At 45.5% G+C, this 15,996-nt stretch overlaps 1 protein-coding gene across 8 annotated transcripts in view; it reads right to left on the bottom strand.

Moving 5' to 3' along the window:
* The window catches only part of PC (pyruvate carboxylase), a 110,275-nt gene that overhangs the window by 90,481 nt on the left and 3,798 nt on the right, over positions 1-15,996 (bottom strand). For 4 of the 8 annotated variants that reach the window (XM_004481576.4, XM_071217942.1, XM_071217944.1 and 1 more), the window contains exons 2-3: positions 15,307-15,367; positions 14,184-14,225 (exon numbers count right to left, since the gene is read on the bottom strand). The exons of 1 other annotated variant lie outside the window; for it this stretch is intronic. The gene's annotated coding sequence lies outside the window, so the exon portion shown is untranslated. The remainder of the gene's footprint in view (positions 1-14,183; positions 14,226-15,306; positions 15,368-15,996) is intronic. 3 more of the 8 variants (XM_004481575.5, XM_058305118.2, XM_071217943.1) reach the window with 1 other exon arrangement.

Here is a 15,996-nt window from a genome sequence, read left to right as displayed (position 1 = left end):
CCCAGAAAGAGAAATAAGCCATTCACCTAATAGTCTACAGCTGGCCTTGTGGAGCTAAGAGAACAGCTGAGCCTGGAGACAGGCAAGCCCTGGGAAGAGAGGAACCCGGTAAGCCTGAACCCTTACAGAGCCATCTTGCTCCAACATGTGGCAATAAACTGGTGGGGAGGTAACTTGTGCTTTATGGCCTGGTAACTGTAATCAACCCCAAATAAATACCCTTTATAAAAATCAACCAATTTCCGGTATTTTGCATCAGCACCTCTTTGGCTGACTAACACACCATTGTTTTACTTGGCGTAAAGCAGTTTGCTGGCAGACAGCTTCAGCTTCCATCTACCAGGCCCTGGAAGCAAAAGGAAGGCTCCAAGATCCCAGAAGGCAGCTCTCTTCAGATTAGCCTCCCCAGGCAGAGGCCCTGGAAGCCACAGGAGTCTTTGTTCTCTCTCTCATCTCATCTCTCATCAACTGTCAGCGAAGGAGAAAGGCTGAGGCCAGGGCTGGAAAAAATCAGCTCAGCAATCTTAGGCCTTTGGTATATCTTTCTCCTCTCTGGAAATGTTCTCAGGCCTTTTTCCCAATACTTCTGTAGAGAAGCAGTGTGTAGCAGCCTCACACACCTGGTGCAAATACCATCTCCAGAAAAGTTCTCAAGACTAAGCTCTCTGGTCTTAAGGTAACTCAATTTTCTCAGGAAAATTTGAGCTGGACTTAATAGCCCATCTCAAAAAGATGGTACCCCATCCCAGTTTTCTAATTCTATTTGTCTCCCACTTTCCCCCTGGCCTCAGGTTGTGGGCTCAGCTACCTTCAACCATATGAAAGGGGTTTACTTCCAGGTGGGCAGTTCAGGATGGACACAGAGTCACAAATCAAAACTCTGCAAGTCCTCCTTCCTCTTACTCCCTTGGCAAGTCTTCTTCAGGGACACTAGGTATTTGCTTCTTCCGTCCCATTGCCACCACTTCCAAGTCCACATTCCCATCATTTGTGGAACATCTGAATTGCAACAACTGCCTCCTTGGAGCTGGTCCCCACCCTGCCCCTCCTGACTCTCGCCTTTCCAGGTAAGCCTGCCCACTAGACTAGCAAAACTTTTCCAAAACTTCATTCACCTCTGGGTGCTCACCAGCTCAATCACCTCAGAGGCTTCTCATTTTTCCAAATCCAAACATGTAGCTGGGTAATCAAAGAATGAACAACCCCTCAGCTCCCACTGGCCTTAATTCTCACTACACCCCAACAACATCCATTCTTTAAGCAGGTGTTTCCTAAGTGCAGGGGTCCTGTGGGTTCAGCAGTGAGCAAAGCAAACCCTTATCTCTGCCCTTGTGGGACCGACATCGTCTTCCTCCCCACGAGTGAGGCCAGTACAATCAGTCCTTTGCCCAATGCCTGGGTTTCCTCGTCACCATGACTGTGTTGTGTGCTTGCCCCAACCACAACACATTCAAGGGACAGCACTTTTAAGGAGTCCTCACCTCAGAGTCCCACCACCCTGATGTAGTTGCCTTATTCTGCAGATCTTGGACTCACGTATTCTCCTCTCTACAGTGAGCTCCCTGGCAGCTGCTCTCCATGCTCCCCACTGCTCTACACTGCTCCCATTAACATAGCCACTGTCAGGAAGTATCCATAGGTGCCAAGCACTACGCCAGGCTACTTTACAGAAGTTATTTCATTTAATCCCTCTCAACAGCCCTATGAGGAAGGTCATATTGCCCCTATTTTATAGATGAGGGAACCAAGGCTTAAGGAGGCTCAGGAGGGAAGCAGATTTGGCCCAATGGATAGGGCATCCGCCTACGACATGGGAGGTCCACAGTTCAAACCCAGGGCCTCCTTGACCCATGTGGAGCTGGCCCACGCACAGTGCTGATGCACACAAGGAGTGCTGTGCCACGCAGGGGTGTCCCCCATGTAGGGGAGCCCCATGTGCAAGGAGTGTGTCCCGTAAGGAGAGCCGCCCAGCGCGAAAGAAAATGCAGCCTGCCCAAGAATGGCGCCGCACACACGGAGAGCTGACACAACAAGATGATGCAACAAAAAGAAACACAGATTCCCGGTGCCACTTGTAAGGATAGAAGCAGTCACAGAAGAACACACAGCGAATGGACACAGAGAGCAGACAACGGGGGTGGGGAGGTGGATAAGAGAAATAAATAAAAATAAATCTTTAAAAAAAAAAAAAAAAAAGGAGGCTCAGGAACTTGCCAGAGTGACAGGGCTGGTAAGGGGTGGCCAAGCCCGAACTTCACCCTGTCCACCTGACTCCAGATCCCATGCTCTTAGCTACTGCTACACCGTTTTCCTGAGAATTCCCTACACGTATGCTTGGATTTAGCATCTTCCCTGGCACAGAAACAGCACTTGGTATATAGTAATAATTACTGTTTCAATTACTAGTCAGTATTGAATGAGCACAGGATTTTACCCCAGCACATGTTGCTTTTCTCCCCAGCCACAGGAACAGTGACAAAAGGCAAGGGCCACATCATCAGGTCCTTTTGTAGCCTTAGAGCATCATCTGGTAAAGAGCTGTGCATGCCATTGATGCAGAGGAAATGCTTGAGGAAAGAATAATTTTTTGGACTAATGTACAATATAACTTTTGTCCTTTTTAAACCATTCAGGCAATTGAGAAAACTCCAGATTAGATCACTGGGAATTTATTCTGCCAAATATTGAAATTGCCATTTAAAAATATCAGACATATATAAAGGGATGGAAAACTGGCTCAGGTCAGCAAAAACAGAAACCATAGTTTTACAACCAGCTGAAAGAGGTAAGCAAAAGCTGGAAAGGCTGAGGAAAAACCCTAAGGCTTACTGAAACAGCTTCAGGGAACGTGGCTTGGCCACAAGCAGGCCCCAGACTAAGGAGTTGACAGAGTTGACATTTTCTTTTCAAGTTAAGACTCCCAACTGGCCACAAGCCCAAGTGACGACAAATGGCTCTTGTGACAGAAATTGCAAGCACCGAGAGATCAACTTAAGTTACTACTTAAGACAAAGGATTTCTGGTTGGTCTTTCAGTGCCATGCAGTAACACTCTGTGATGCTGTATTCTAACACCCTGTGGAATGGCAGGGAGAGCCCTAGATCAGGAACTACAAGTGCTGCTTCAAAGTTTGAACCTCACTTACCCTCTCTCGACCTCAGGTCCATGATTCATAAACAAGAAAACCATTACCTAAAACAGTCCCAGTGAACAGTGGAACTGTTCAATTAAATAACAAAAGTGTAAAGTGCGACACAAATACAAGGAATTATTATCGACAACAACAAAAGCCACAGAACATCAGCACTTGGCTCCGAGTGATGTCCTGGGATGTGCTAAGATTAGACCCCAATATTTGTTGAAACCTTGATGGCTGATAAGTGAAGAGAGGCTGCCATTGTTAGGATATGACAGGTGTTCTATTTTTCAAGTGATGAGGTTGAATTCACCTTTGGGAGCAAAACTACTTTTCCTGTATTTTAATTCCATTCTGCTATCCCTAAGCATTCAGTAAAATTTAGTGAAAGGCCTGGGAATATTTTTTAAAGCTATACTTTGAGAAGTTGTCGGATTGGTCTGTGTATACGTTGAAGGTAGAGAGAAGCAACAGCCCTGAGGGAGGGAGAATAAGGTGACTGCAGAAAACAGTGGTTAGACCACTGGCCATAGATATATAAGGAACCCCCAGTGGATTTCATTCATTTCACAAATATTTTTGAGCCCTCATTATGTTCCAGGCATGCTGGAACATATAAGCATTTCTTTTCTGATTTTTTGTTGTTTTTTTAAAGATTTATTTTATTTATTTCTCTCCCCTTCCCCCCTGTTGTCTGCTCTCTACATCCATTCGCAGTGTGTTCTTCTGCATCCACTTGCATTATCCAGCAGCACTGGGAAACCGTGTTTCTTTTTTGTTGCATCATTTTGCTGCATCAGCTGTCCGTGTGTGCGGCACCTCTCCTGGGCGGGCTGCACTTTTTTCACGCAGGGTGGCTCTCCTTGTGGGGCCCCTACACGGGGGTGCCCCTGTGTGACATGACATTCCTTGCGCGCAGCAGCACTGCGCATGGGCCAGCTTACCACCTGGGTCAGGAGGCCCTGGGGATTGAACACTGGACCCTCCATATGGTAGACAGACACTATCAGTTGAGCCACATCCGCTTCCCAGCATTTCTTGGATATTTCTACAAATGATGCTGGAGGAAAACTTGGTTTAAAAAGTAAAAAGATAGGCTTCCTGCCCCACAGGTCAAGTGTGAGTAGTTATTATTTAGCAACTTAATTCATATGTTACCCCTGAAATTGGAAGAGGGTAGGACCATCTAAGACTCAGAGGGCAAATAATTACTATTGAAGGCTTGGCCTCTTTTGGCATTTATGTTCACCCCACTGCCTTATGGCCTCCATGGTTTCTGATGACAAATCAGCTGTTAATCTTGCTGAAGAGCCCTTGTACAAGATGAGTCATACCTCTCACTGCTTTAGGATTCTGTCTTTGGTTTTAACGGTTTGTTTGACGTGTAAATCTCTTTGAGTTTCTCCTACTTGGAGTTTGTTGAACCTCTTAGATGTAATAGATGAATGAATGAATGAATGAATGAGTGACTGTATATACATACATATATATACATATATACACACTGAAGATGCTCCCCAAATCACCAAAAAAAAATCTGTTTAGTAAGTCCAACATAAAGGCTTCCTGAGGGGCATTTTCTATTGGCTGCTTCTTTTCCTGCGTATGGGCCACTCTTTTTTTCTTAAATAAACACTGAAAATTGTTGCAAGCCTTTGGTTAATTTCCAGAGTTCTGAACTGCATTTAGACAGACGTTTTCATCCCCCAGAACAATTTTGAGAGGAGGAGGGCTAAAATAGAACCCTGATAATTAAGTATCTGTTGGGAACTGACTCAGGTCTCCCACAAAAGGCATGGTCAGGTCTCAATCCCTGGTTCTGTGGGTTTGAAACCATCTGTAAACAGGGCCTCTGAAGATGTTATTAGTTAAAGCATGCCCAAACTGAATGAGGGTGGGTCTTAATCCAATATACCCCTATAAGCCAAGGAAACTGGACACAGGAAGAAAAGCCACAGCAAAAAGCCAGAAGCTGGAAGTAAACAGAACCAGGAAGAGAAAGGAGAAGATGCTACTACATGCATTGCCATGTGACAGAAAAACCAAGGAACTCCAAAGGTTGCCAGCCAGCCAGAAGATACTGACCCTGGAAGGAAGCAAGCCTTCCAGCCTTTCTGAAAATATGAGTCAATAAATTCCTGTTGAATCAACCCATCCTAGGAATGAATGAATGAATGAATGAATGAATAAATAAATAAATAAATAAACCCATTCTTTGGTATTTGTTTTAGCAGCTGGGAAGATAATACAGTATTCAATCTTAAGTCCCAAGTGGCGTCATAAACTGCACCCTACTCTATTAAAAAAATTTTTTTAAACATCATTTTATAATTCCAGCATCCAGGTGGGAAAAAGATACATTTTAGTATAGTCTTCCAGAATAACCAATTATGAGATATTATACGTTCTGTTTTGCAGTGTACCTTTTTTGTGTGTAAAAGCATCATGGCTTTTGTTCTATAGTAATAAATTTGAAGCAATAGCTTTATTTTAAAGGCAGTGACATTGAATGACACTGAAAAGACTGCATAGGTTACAATCCTTTTTTGATGTACATTTAGATAGTTTCCCATTTTCTCCTATAATAATGCTGATATGAACAATCTAGAGTCATTGTGCCCTAGTCCCATTATTTCTTTAGGTTACATTTCTAAAATTGGAATTCCTGAGTCAAATAATAATGTGAATGTAATTAACAGCACTGGGAAAAAATAGGGAAGGACCCTAAGCAGCTTGAGCCTCCACAGCTTATAGCACCAACTACATCCTTGGTTCCTACTATACAACCAGCAAGGGAGAAAGCACAGGAAGCCCTAAACTAAAGAGAAAATTGCACCCAGAATAAATACTCCAGTAAGCCAGATGCCAAGACACGAACAAAAAATTACAATCCACACCAAGGAACAGGAAGCTATGGCCCAGTTAAAGGAACAAGATAAACCTCCAGGTGACATCAGGGAGTTGAGACAACTAATCATAGATGTTCAAACAAATTTCCTTAATAAATTCAATGAGATGGGCTAAAGAGATTAGGATATTAAGAAGACATTGGGGAAGCAGACTTGGCCCAGTGGTTAGGGCATCTGCCTACCACATGGGAGGTCCACGGTTCAAACCCCGGGTCTCCTTGACGCATGTGGAGTTGGCCCATGCACAGTGCTGATGCACACGAGGAGTGCTGTGCCACACAGGGGTGTCCCCCGGGTAGGGGACCCCCATGCACAAGGAGTGCACCCCATAAGGAGAGCCGCCCTGCGTGAAAAAAAGTGCAGCCTGCCCAGGAATGGCGCCGCACACACTGAGAGCTGACACACAAGATGACACAACAAAAAGAAACACAGATTCCCGGTGCCACTGAGAAGGATAGAAGCGGTCACAGAAGAACACACAGCAAACGGACAGAGAGAGCAGACAACTGGGGGGGGGGGGGGCGAAAGGGAGAGAAATAAATAAATAATAAATCTTTAAAAGAAAAAAAGAAGACATTGGATGAGCACAAAGAATACCTTGAAAGCATACATATTGAAAGCATACATAGAAATAGCAGATCTTATGGGAATGAAAGGCACGGTAAATGAAATTAAAGGTTATGGGGCGGGGGTGGGGGGAGAATGGGGGAGGGGATATTTTTGTTTGCTAAGCTGCCAAAAGCAGATACAATGAAATGTGTTAGCTTTAACTACGGGAAGTTATTAGCTTACAAGCATACAGTCTGAGTCATGCAAATGTCCAAATCAAGGCATCATCAAGGTGATGGCTTCTTCCTGAAGACCCGCTGCCCACAATCCTGGACTCCTCTGTCCATGGCAAGGCACATGACATCATTTGCTGGTCTCTCCCTTCTCTTCTATGTTTCATTGCTTTCAACTTCCTGCTTCTGTGGCTTTCTCCTCTGTCTGAATTTCATTCTCTTAACTCTCAGTAAGAGTTAAGATCCACTCTAAATGAGGTGGGTCACATCTTAACATACTACTCATGGGAAGAGGATTTGGCTCAACTGAGAGAGCGTCTGCCTACCACATAGGAGGTCCAGGGTTCAAACCCAGGGCCTCCTGGCCCATGTGGTGAGCTGGCCCACACGCAGTGCTGATGCGTGCAAGGAGTGCCCTGCCATGCAGGGGTGTCCCCCATGTAGGGGAGGCCCACTCGCAAGGAGTGCGCCCCTCAAGGAGAGCTGCCCCGTGCGAAAAAAGCACAGGCTGCCCAGGAGTGGCACGGCACACATGGAGAGCTGACACAGCAAGATGACGCAACAAAAAAGAAACACAGATTCCTGGTGCTGCTGACAGCAATGCAGGCGGACACAGAACACACAGCAAATAGACAAAGAGAGCAGACAACAGGGTGGGGGGAAGGGGAGAGAAATAAATAAAAATAATAAATAAAGATGCCATTCACCAAAGGAGCCTACTTACAATGGATCTACACCCAAAGAAATAAATTAACTTTAAGAACATACTTTTCTGGGGTACATACAGCTTCAAACCATCACAGAGAGGAAGAAGGAGTTTTGTGGTTTTTTCCAAAGAGTTATTTATTTATTTCTCCCCCTTCCCTCCATTGTCTGCTTTCTGTGTCCATTCACTGTGTGTACTGTGTCTGCTTGTATTCTCATTAGGCGGTTCCAGACCCAATCCTGGGACCTTCTGGAATGGGAGAGAGGCGATCATTCACTCACGCCACCTCAGCTCCCTGTTCTGCTACATCTCTTATTGTCTCTTCTCTGTGTCTCTTTTTGTTGCATCATCTTGCTGCACCAGCTCCCCATGTCGGCCAGCACTCCTGTGTGGGGCAGCACGCCCGCATGGGCCGGCACTTCACATGGGCGAGTTTGCCTACACCAGAGGCCCTGGGCATCAAACCCTGGACCTCCTATATGGTAGATGGGAATTCAACTGCTTGAGCCACTTCCACTTCCCAAGAGGGAGTATTTATAATAAGTTAAAAAATAAAACACCTTCAGTGGCTTCCCATTTCTTACAGGATTAAATAAAACCTCCTTATCCTGACACTCAAAGACTTTCATTTCTGGCCTCAAACTCTCACTTAGCCCTTTCTCCCCACATCTATTGCCATTGCACAAGCCATTCACTTCAGACAAATGACCTGCTCCTTGCCCAATCTACCCCCCCCCCCCCAAATTTTAAAGACGTACTCTCGGCTTCAAAATTTTATTCACCATATCTTAGTCACCATCCCCAACACCAACCCTGCCACCCTAATAGCTACTCTCCTCTCTGCTTTTCTAAGGCCCACACATCTTTAACACCCAACTTATGTTTGAACAATCTTGGGCAAGTCACTTCCCATTTGACACAAGGAGGGGACTTGTTGAGAATCTCTCTAAGAGGATCACCCAGCTGTCACTCAAGATCTTTCAATGATTCCAAGTCCACTGTTCCCAGGACACTGGCCTCTTGGGCCCAGACCAGACTTTGGGCCCCTTGCTGCCAACTCCTCTTATACTTATGCTTCCCAAACCCTCACCAAGAAGGGGAAAAAAGAAAATAAAAAGGAAGCGAGGGCAAGGCTGCATCAATAATTTTAAATCAGGTCCCATTTATCACCCACAGGTTTTCTGAGGCCACACATGGTGACCAGGAAACAAAATGACATTCCACATCTATTTATCATCCAACAAGATCCAAATCACTAACAAGAATTTCATAGCAATAGTCCCTCCAAGGAGACTGGTAGCTATCCTCCGGGAAGCGAGGGAGAGGCCAGGTTCTGGATGCCATAATGTCTTGGTAACCAAGCCTGACCAGAAACCAAGAACTCTTAAGTATCAGGTGCCTTTTCTCTGCATGTGAAAAGATGTGTGATATTGGGAGGTGGCGGCGGGGGGGGGGGGGGTATGGTTAGGGGGATGCCAGATCTGGACTTGAAGACTGGGACTCGAATTCTAGCACTCCTGAGTCACTGGCACAGTTTAGAATTAGTCCTTGGTCAGGCAAAGCCTCAGGAGACACATAGAATCTAAACAGGTATTTAAATTCCACTAATCTGTGGCCACAGTGGATAGGAAATGAAGCCTTAAATAGATGAAGTGAATCCAATCAAATGGTATAGCAGCCTGGTGGAGAACTGCAGAGTTGCCTGAAAAGAGAAGGATTAGACAATATGATGCTTCAATTTAAGGTATGAGAGCTATGAGAGACCACTCTCATTGATAAAAATGGCAATGAATCAGGACTCTGCCTGACAGTGGATTCAAAGGCCAAGACCTGCTTTCAGTCTGGTCAGGGATCTCTTGAATCAAGAAGAAATATCATCCAGTTGAGAAAGAAATTCCAAAAGTTGCTTAGGAAAGTAATTTAATATAGTTTGAAATCATGTAATTAATTTATTAGGTAAACTTCTTTAATCTCAGGAAGATTTAAGATTGAGTATAGACATGTCTAAGAAAATAAAAACTGCAGTATTAATAATTTTGAGGAAAGTGGATTTGGATCAACTGATAAAGCATCTGCCTACCATATGGGAGGTCCAGGGTTCAAATCCAGGGCTTCCTGACCTGTGTGGTGAGCTGGTCCACACACAGTGCTGATGTGCACAAGGAGTGCCATGCCACGCAGGGGTGTCCCCCATGTAGGGGAGCCCCACGCACAAGGAGTACACCCCACATGGAGAGCCGCCCGGCGCCAAAAAAAAGTGCAGCCTGCCCAGAAGTGGCGCCGCACACACAGAAAGCTGACGCGGCAAGATGACACAACGAAAAGAGACACAGATTCCCGGTACCGCTGACAAGAATGCACGCAGACCCAGAGAGCAGACAACGGGGGGGGGGGGGGGGGGGGCAGGGGAAGAGAAATAAATTTTAAAAATAAATCTTTAAAACCATTGTTAGGGGACGTGGATGTGGCTCAGGCGAATGGACTCCTGTCTACCATGTGCGGGGTCCAGGGTTTGGTTCCTAGGGCCTCCTGGTGAGGGCAAGCTGGCCCATGCAGGAATGCTGGCCTGTGCAGGAGTGCTGGCCCATGCAGAGAGCTGGCGCAGCAAGATGACACAGCAAAAAAACAGACACAGAGGAGAGACGGTGGGAGATGCAGCAGACCAGGAAGCTGAGATGGCACAGGAAACTGGGCACCTCTCTCCCACTCCAAAAGGTCCCAGGGTCAATTCCTGGTGCCACCTGGAGAGGGGGACAGGCAGATAGAGAAGAGCACATAGCAGGTGGACGCAGAGAGCAGCCAGCAAGTGCAAAACAATGAGGGGGCAGGCAGGATAAATAAAGCTTTAGGGAAAAAAGCAAACATTGTTAGCAGATGACAAATAAACACATGAAAAGATACTCATTGGTCATTAAGGAAATGAAAATTAAAACCACAATGAGGTACCACTAAGCACTTTTAAAAATGGCTAAAATTTTTAAAAGACTAAGTATAGGTGAGGCTGTGGAGGAACTGGAACCTTCATACACTGCTCGTACGAATGGAAATGGTACAACCACTTTGGAAGACAGTTTGGCAGGTTTTCTTAAAAAGTCAGACAGACTCCTACAATATGATCCAGCCACTCCACTCCCAGACATTTACCTGGGAAAAAAGGAAATATATGTCTAAAAAAGAGGTGTACACAAACGTTCACAGAAGCTTTATTTGTAATTGCCAAGCATCAATGGGTGAATGGATAAACAAATCTTGAGAAAGCCATACAATGGAATACTACTTAACAATAAAAAGTAACAAACTAGTAAAATACACAACATGGAAAAAATCTCAAAATTACTATGCTAAGAAAGAAGCAAGACATAAAAAAATACGAACTATATGATTCCATTTATGTAAAATTCCAGATAATGCAAACTAATCTAAAGTGACTTGGGTTGAGGGAAACAGAGAGGGAGGGATTACAAAGGGGCACAAGGAAACCTTTGAGGGTGATGGATGTGTTCATAATCTCAATTGTATTTACGGTTTCACAAGTGTATATATACGCCAAAACCTATCAAATTGCACTTTAAGCACATACAATTTACTATATGTCAATAATACTTTAATAGAGCTATTTGGAAAATAAAACACAAAAGAGTATTGGGGGAAGTGGATGTGGCTCAAGCAATTGGACTCCCATCTACCATATTGGAGGTCCAGGGTTCGATACCCACGGCCTCCTGGTGAAGGCAAGCTGGCCCATGTGGCGAACTGGCCCACGCAGAGTGCTGCCCTGCTAAGGAGTGTTACCCCGCTCAGGAGTGCTGCCCTGTGGAGGAGAGTTGCCCCATGCAGGGGTGCTGGCCCACACGGAGAGCTGGCGCAGCAAGATGATGCAACAAAGAGAGACACAGAGGAGAGACAATAAGAGACGCAGCAGACCAGGGTGCTGAGGTGGCACAAGAGAATAATCGCCTCTCTCCCACCCGAGAACCCAGGATCGGTTCCCGGAGCCACCTAATGAGAACACAAGCAGACACAGAAGAACACGTAGGGAATGGACACAGAGAACAGAGGGGGGAGAAATAAATCCTAAAAAAAAAGAGTACTAGGATATTTAAGAGGATTTAAATTAGCTTAATTTATTAGATTTGCAGGAGTTATTTAAGCACTAGGGATGTTTTAATCAGACAAGTAGAAATACTAAAAATTAAATAATTAAAGGAAATTGAATATGATTTGTAAATTCAATTAAAATTTTTCAAATGAGTTTTATTAAGTTTGCAAATGGGACCAAACATTAGTCAAAAGGCTCCTTCAAAGTGATTGTTAAAATTTTTTAGAATCATAAACAGAACAGAAAGGTTTATAGGCTAAACTTAAAAAGTCCAAGGAAGAACTCGATATTTGAATTCATAACTTTAATAAACTGGAAATCAATTTTTTTTCCAAAGTAAGTTCTGAATAATCTTTGCATCACACAAAAGCCCAGGGGTGGGGGTGGGGTGCGGCATCACAACCGTCACCCAGATATGCCACTTACCAGTCACCTAAGCCTTGCGACATCACTTAGTCCCTCTGATCCTCAGTTTTCTCATCCATAAGAGCAAAATGCTTTCCAGAATAATACCTTTATTATTAATGATTTAGTATTAACAGGCGTCATATTGATGAATAGCCCACCAGTTGGTGGAAGGACTGAGAAGCATAAAGTGATGTGCAAATGCAGGTGAGCAGCAGCTTGCTCTCACTTCACAGTAACTGCAGACTGTCCCAGACCCTGGGCTGGCCAGTGACAGACACCGGAAAGGTGACACACACATCCTCAGAGACTAAGCATGACTCAGCACAGCCAGATCACGGAATTTTCCTGCAGCCTCGACCATGGATGTCAGGCAGAAGAGAAGATGCCACATACCCAGTCTGGCCCCACTCTCCACACAGTTGGTGGAAATGTACTCGCAGCCATCTTGCATATCTCAAGGCCCTCACCTCTCCTCTTTCCAAACTGGCCTGCAGGTAAGTCAGGACAAGGCAGGGCAAGGAGATAACCCAAGAACACAAATGAGGGACTAGACGGATGACCTGGGATTGGGTCTTCCAGCATAATACTTAAGGGGAAAAAAAAAAAAAAAAAAAGGCCCACATCCACCTCCAGGATCACCAAGGAGACAGTGAAAGAGGAGGGTAGAGCGGCAACCTTAGATACCAGGGCCTTAATTACGTAACCTAAGCAAAGCTCTGGGGAGTCAGCAGAGGCTTAGAGACTCAGGATAAGCCAAACAAGCTTTGACAAATTAGATGACCTGGGAGAAGAAGGACCTTCTTGGCAACTAATTTTCCTTCCATTTTGATGGATTTGAGGAAAGACATGTCAATAAAAAATGACAATCCTAAAAACAAAAACAAAGGGATCTGAATCTTGGATTCTGCTAATCAGCCTTCCCTAGGCCTCAACACCTTCACTCCCTGAGACAGGAGGTTTGAGGGGAACGTCACCCAACGTCACCACCCCAACCACCACCACCAGGAATGCAAGAGCAGTAAAATTCAACCTATGGACAGAGGAATAAGAGAAGCAGAGAGAGAGCAGGACAGTGGAAACTTTTTGCAGGGTGGAATTCATCAAGATGTGGTGCTATTCTCCACCCACACCCACCTGCCTTTATTCCATCAGCTTTTCTAAGCAAAATCACTACAGAGTGGAAAAAGGCCCAAGACCCAGGACAAGAGAGGACCATGGGAAAATCTCAGACAGGAGAAAGACTCCTGGGTCATGTAGGGTCACCAGAGGAAAATCTCTATACAATGAGAGGAAAACCAAGAAAAATCCTTCTGCAAAGGCATCACCACTCTGAGCAGTCAATGTGGAGCACTGGGGAAAGCTGTCCCTGAGCCCCTAAGTCCCAATGGCACCCTGCTGTGAAACGCCGACCAAGGGACAAGCATTGCCAGTGTCTGAAAAGGATTCTAGGCAGAGGGGACCCTGCCTGGCTAGGATGCTCGTGCCAGCCAGGAGCAGGAGACAGGACTGACTCTCGGGTGGAGCCACCGCTCAGAGAGCTTTGGAATTTAGGCTGAGACACACTTGGATCTCCCAGCACCCTGGATGCAGGGGGAAACCTTAAAAGCGGTAAGTTATGTGGAGAAGTGCTGCCTTGGCACATGTGGGAGGAAGAAGAGACAATTCCCCCTTCACCCCCGTGGTCTTGTGGCTCCCAAAGGCTATGGGTTACCGCTGGAAATATGTGTGAAGAGTTTTTAAAACCAGCTGACAGAGCTTCCCCGAGTCCCTCCCTGCCCAGCTGCCTGGTCTCCTGCTGACTCGAGGAATCTTCTCAGATGTGGCCTTGCCCTACAGAGTCTTCCTGTAGGGCCCCAGGAGCCTCACCACCCTGCCCCAGACCAGCTTCCAAAGCCACAGCCTTCCAGGAGGGTCTCTCGCCGACACTGGCCAGCTGCCCACTGGGGCCAGCAGGAAGTCAGATGCCACTTTCCTGGGAAAACCAAGAGAGCTGGGAGCAGATGAGGAGTGTTTTAAAAGGACAGTATCCCAAAATTAGAGCTTGGCCTTTTTGACTCATTCAGCCTGAGACTCAGAGTACCAGGGCTGTTCCTGAGGGCGCACACCCCGTCCCCACAGGCCTGGGTTCAGGGCCAGGACTTACCCTTGATGTTTGTCAGTTTGCTCTCCAGAAGGCAGGTGCTATCTAAAGTGAAAGGAAAAAAAAGTGTTATCCTCATTTCTCCAGGCACTCCCCAGAGAACCTACGGGTGGCAAGAACACAGGATTTAGAACCCAGAGAAGAACTGTTTCCGTGGAACAACTGCTTCCATCTCAGGGCAAGGGTACCAAGAAGCGCACAGGGGCTAGGGGCACACTGGTCCTCCTGTCCCAGGCCTGGACTCCACCCTTGCTGCCCTGCCACCCATTCCTGGGACCATTCAAAGCCTGTTTCTTCCTCTAGAAAATGAGAATAGTAGCAATACCAGCATCATAGAGTAGGAGGGGACATCCAGAGGCAACGCCCAGAGCACATGCTCACACATTAGCTGACACTCCCAGTAATAAGCATTTAAGTCGATCCCTTTTCTGGCACCCACTACCCAAAGTCTTTTTTTTTTTTTTTAACTTTGAGGACTTATTAATAAATATAACAATAAATGAGACAAATCATCTTTATTTATATATTTTTCATTATGATAGTGGTAGAATTAACAGTCTTCATAAAAATGATAAGAATGGTTATCCAATGTTACAAAGATAATTTTCTAGATGGAATTTTGATGCATTCTTTTTTTAAAGTTATTTTATTTTTAAAATATAAAGAAGTTCTAAAACCTGTTACTCGGTTCATCTGAAGCACTTCACCTTCCTGCCCGCTTCCCTCCAGTCCCAGACCCACTTTGCCAAGAACTTTCTAGAATCCTGCATGAGCTCCCTCTCCTCTGAATTCTGAGCCTGGATCCTATATCACTGCACTACTTGACGCTAATTAAGGACTAGCCACCTCTGGCTAGTTCTGAGAGTTGGTCTGAGAGCTAATGTGTCTCCTATGTGGTACACAACCACTTTCTGTTACTGGAATTTTATACCACTTGTTTTTGGAAGGCCCACCTGTCAGTCAGCTCTAGCCACTGCTCAATAAATAGCAAAATGGAAGCAGAGACCAGCAAGCTATCAAAAAGATTGAATCCCCGCTCAGAGAAAACCAGCTGCCTCGGCATTTTACGTCAAGGCTGAAATTGAATGCTGGGGACAGTCGATTCAACATTGCGATTGAGACATACCTTAGACAAGACACAGGCTCTGCCCTCCACAGGTGCTCAAAAGTAAGCTGCTGGGGGCCAGCTAGGAGAAGTCAAAAAGAGGATAATACATGAGAGGCACCCACGTGTGGGCTGGGAGCCTAACTGTCCAGGGGGTGAATCCTAGCCATGCCATGTCCTGGCTCTGGGAGCCTCTGGGCTCTCTGTCTCACCTCTCTGTCTCCAGCTCCTCATCTGTAAGAGGGTCAAGGTCACTGGCACCACATGGTGAGAGTATAATCAAAGTTAGTTCTCTAGTTATTATTATTTATTTTTATTACTGCCCACATATAGTTGAATACATGAGGCAAGGCTTCGTGCAAGAAAGACTTGCATGAAAGACAGCATGAAGAAAGACTTCATGCTGAGTCTTGAAGAACAATTTAATTTTGACAGGGCAAGAGGTGGGAAAGGGCCCTAGAGAAAACAAAGGAACAAAGTCACCATGGGCAGGAGAGAGGAGGGACACTAAGAAGCACATTTAGGGGAGCAGTCAACAGTGTCATGTGAGAGCTGAGGCAGGAGGCACCATAGGGTCAGGTGGAAGCAAAAGCCCAAGAAGTGGGTCTAGGGGCAGAGTAGAAGGCCTAGAATGCCAAGCTGAAGCAAGCTTTGAATTCAGCAGGTCAGAGGAAAGCATCTATTCTTTTCATCATCTTCCAGTCTTCTACC

The sequence above is a fragment of the Dasypus novemcinctus genome, chromosome 10 (assembly GCF_030445035.2).
Source record: "Dasypus novemcinctus isolate mDasNov1 chromosome 10, mDasNov1.1.hap2, whole genome shotgun sequence".
Taxonomy (NCBI): Eukaryota; Metazoa; Chordata; class Mammalia; order Cingulata; family Dasypodidae; genus Dasypus; species Dasypus novemcinctus.
This window is presented reverse-complemented; position numbering and strand designations above follow the sequence as displayed.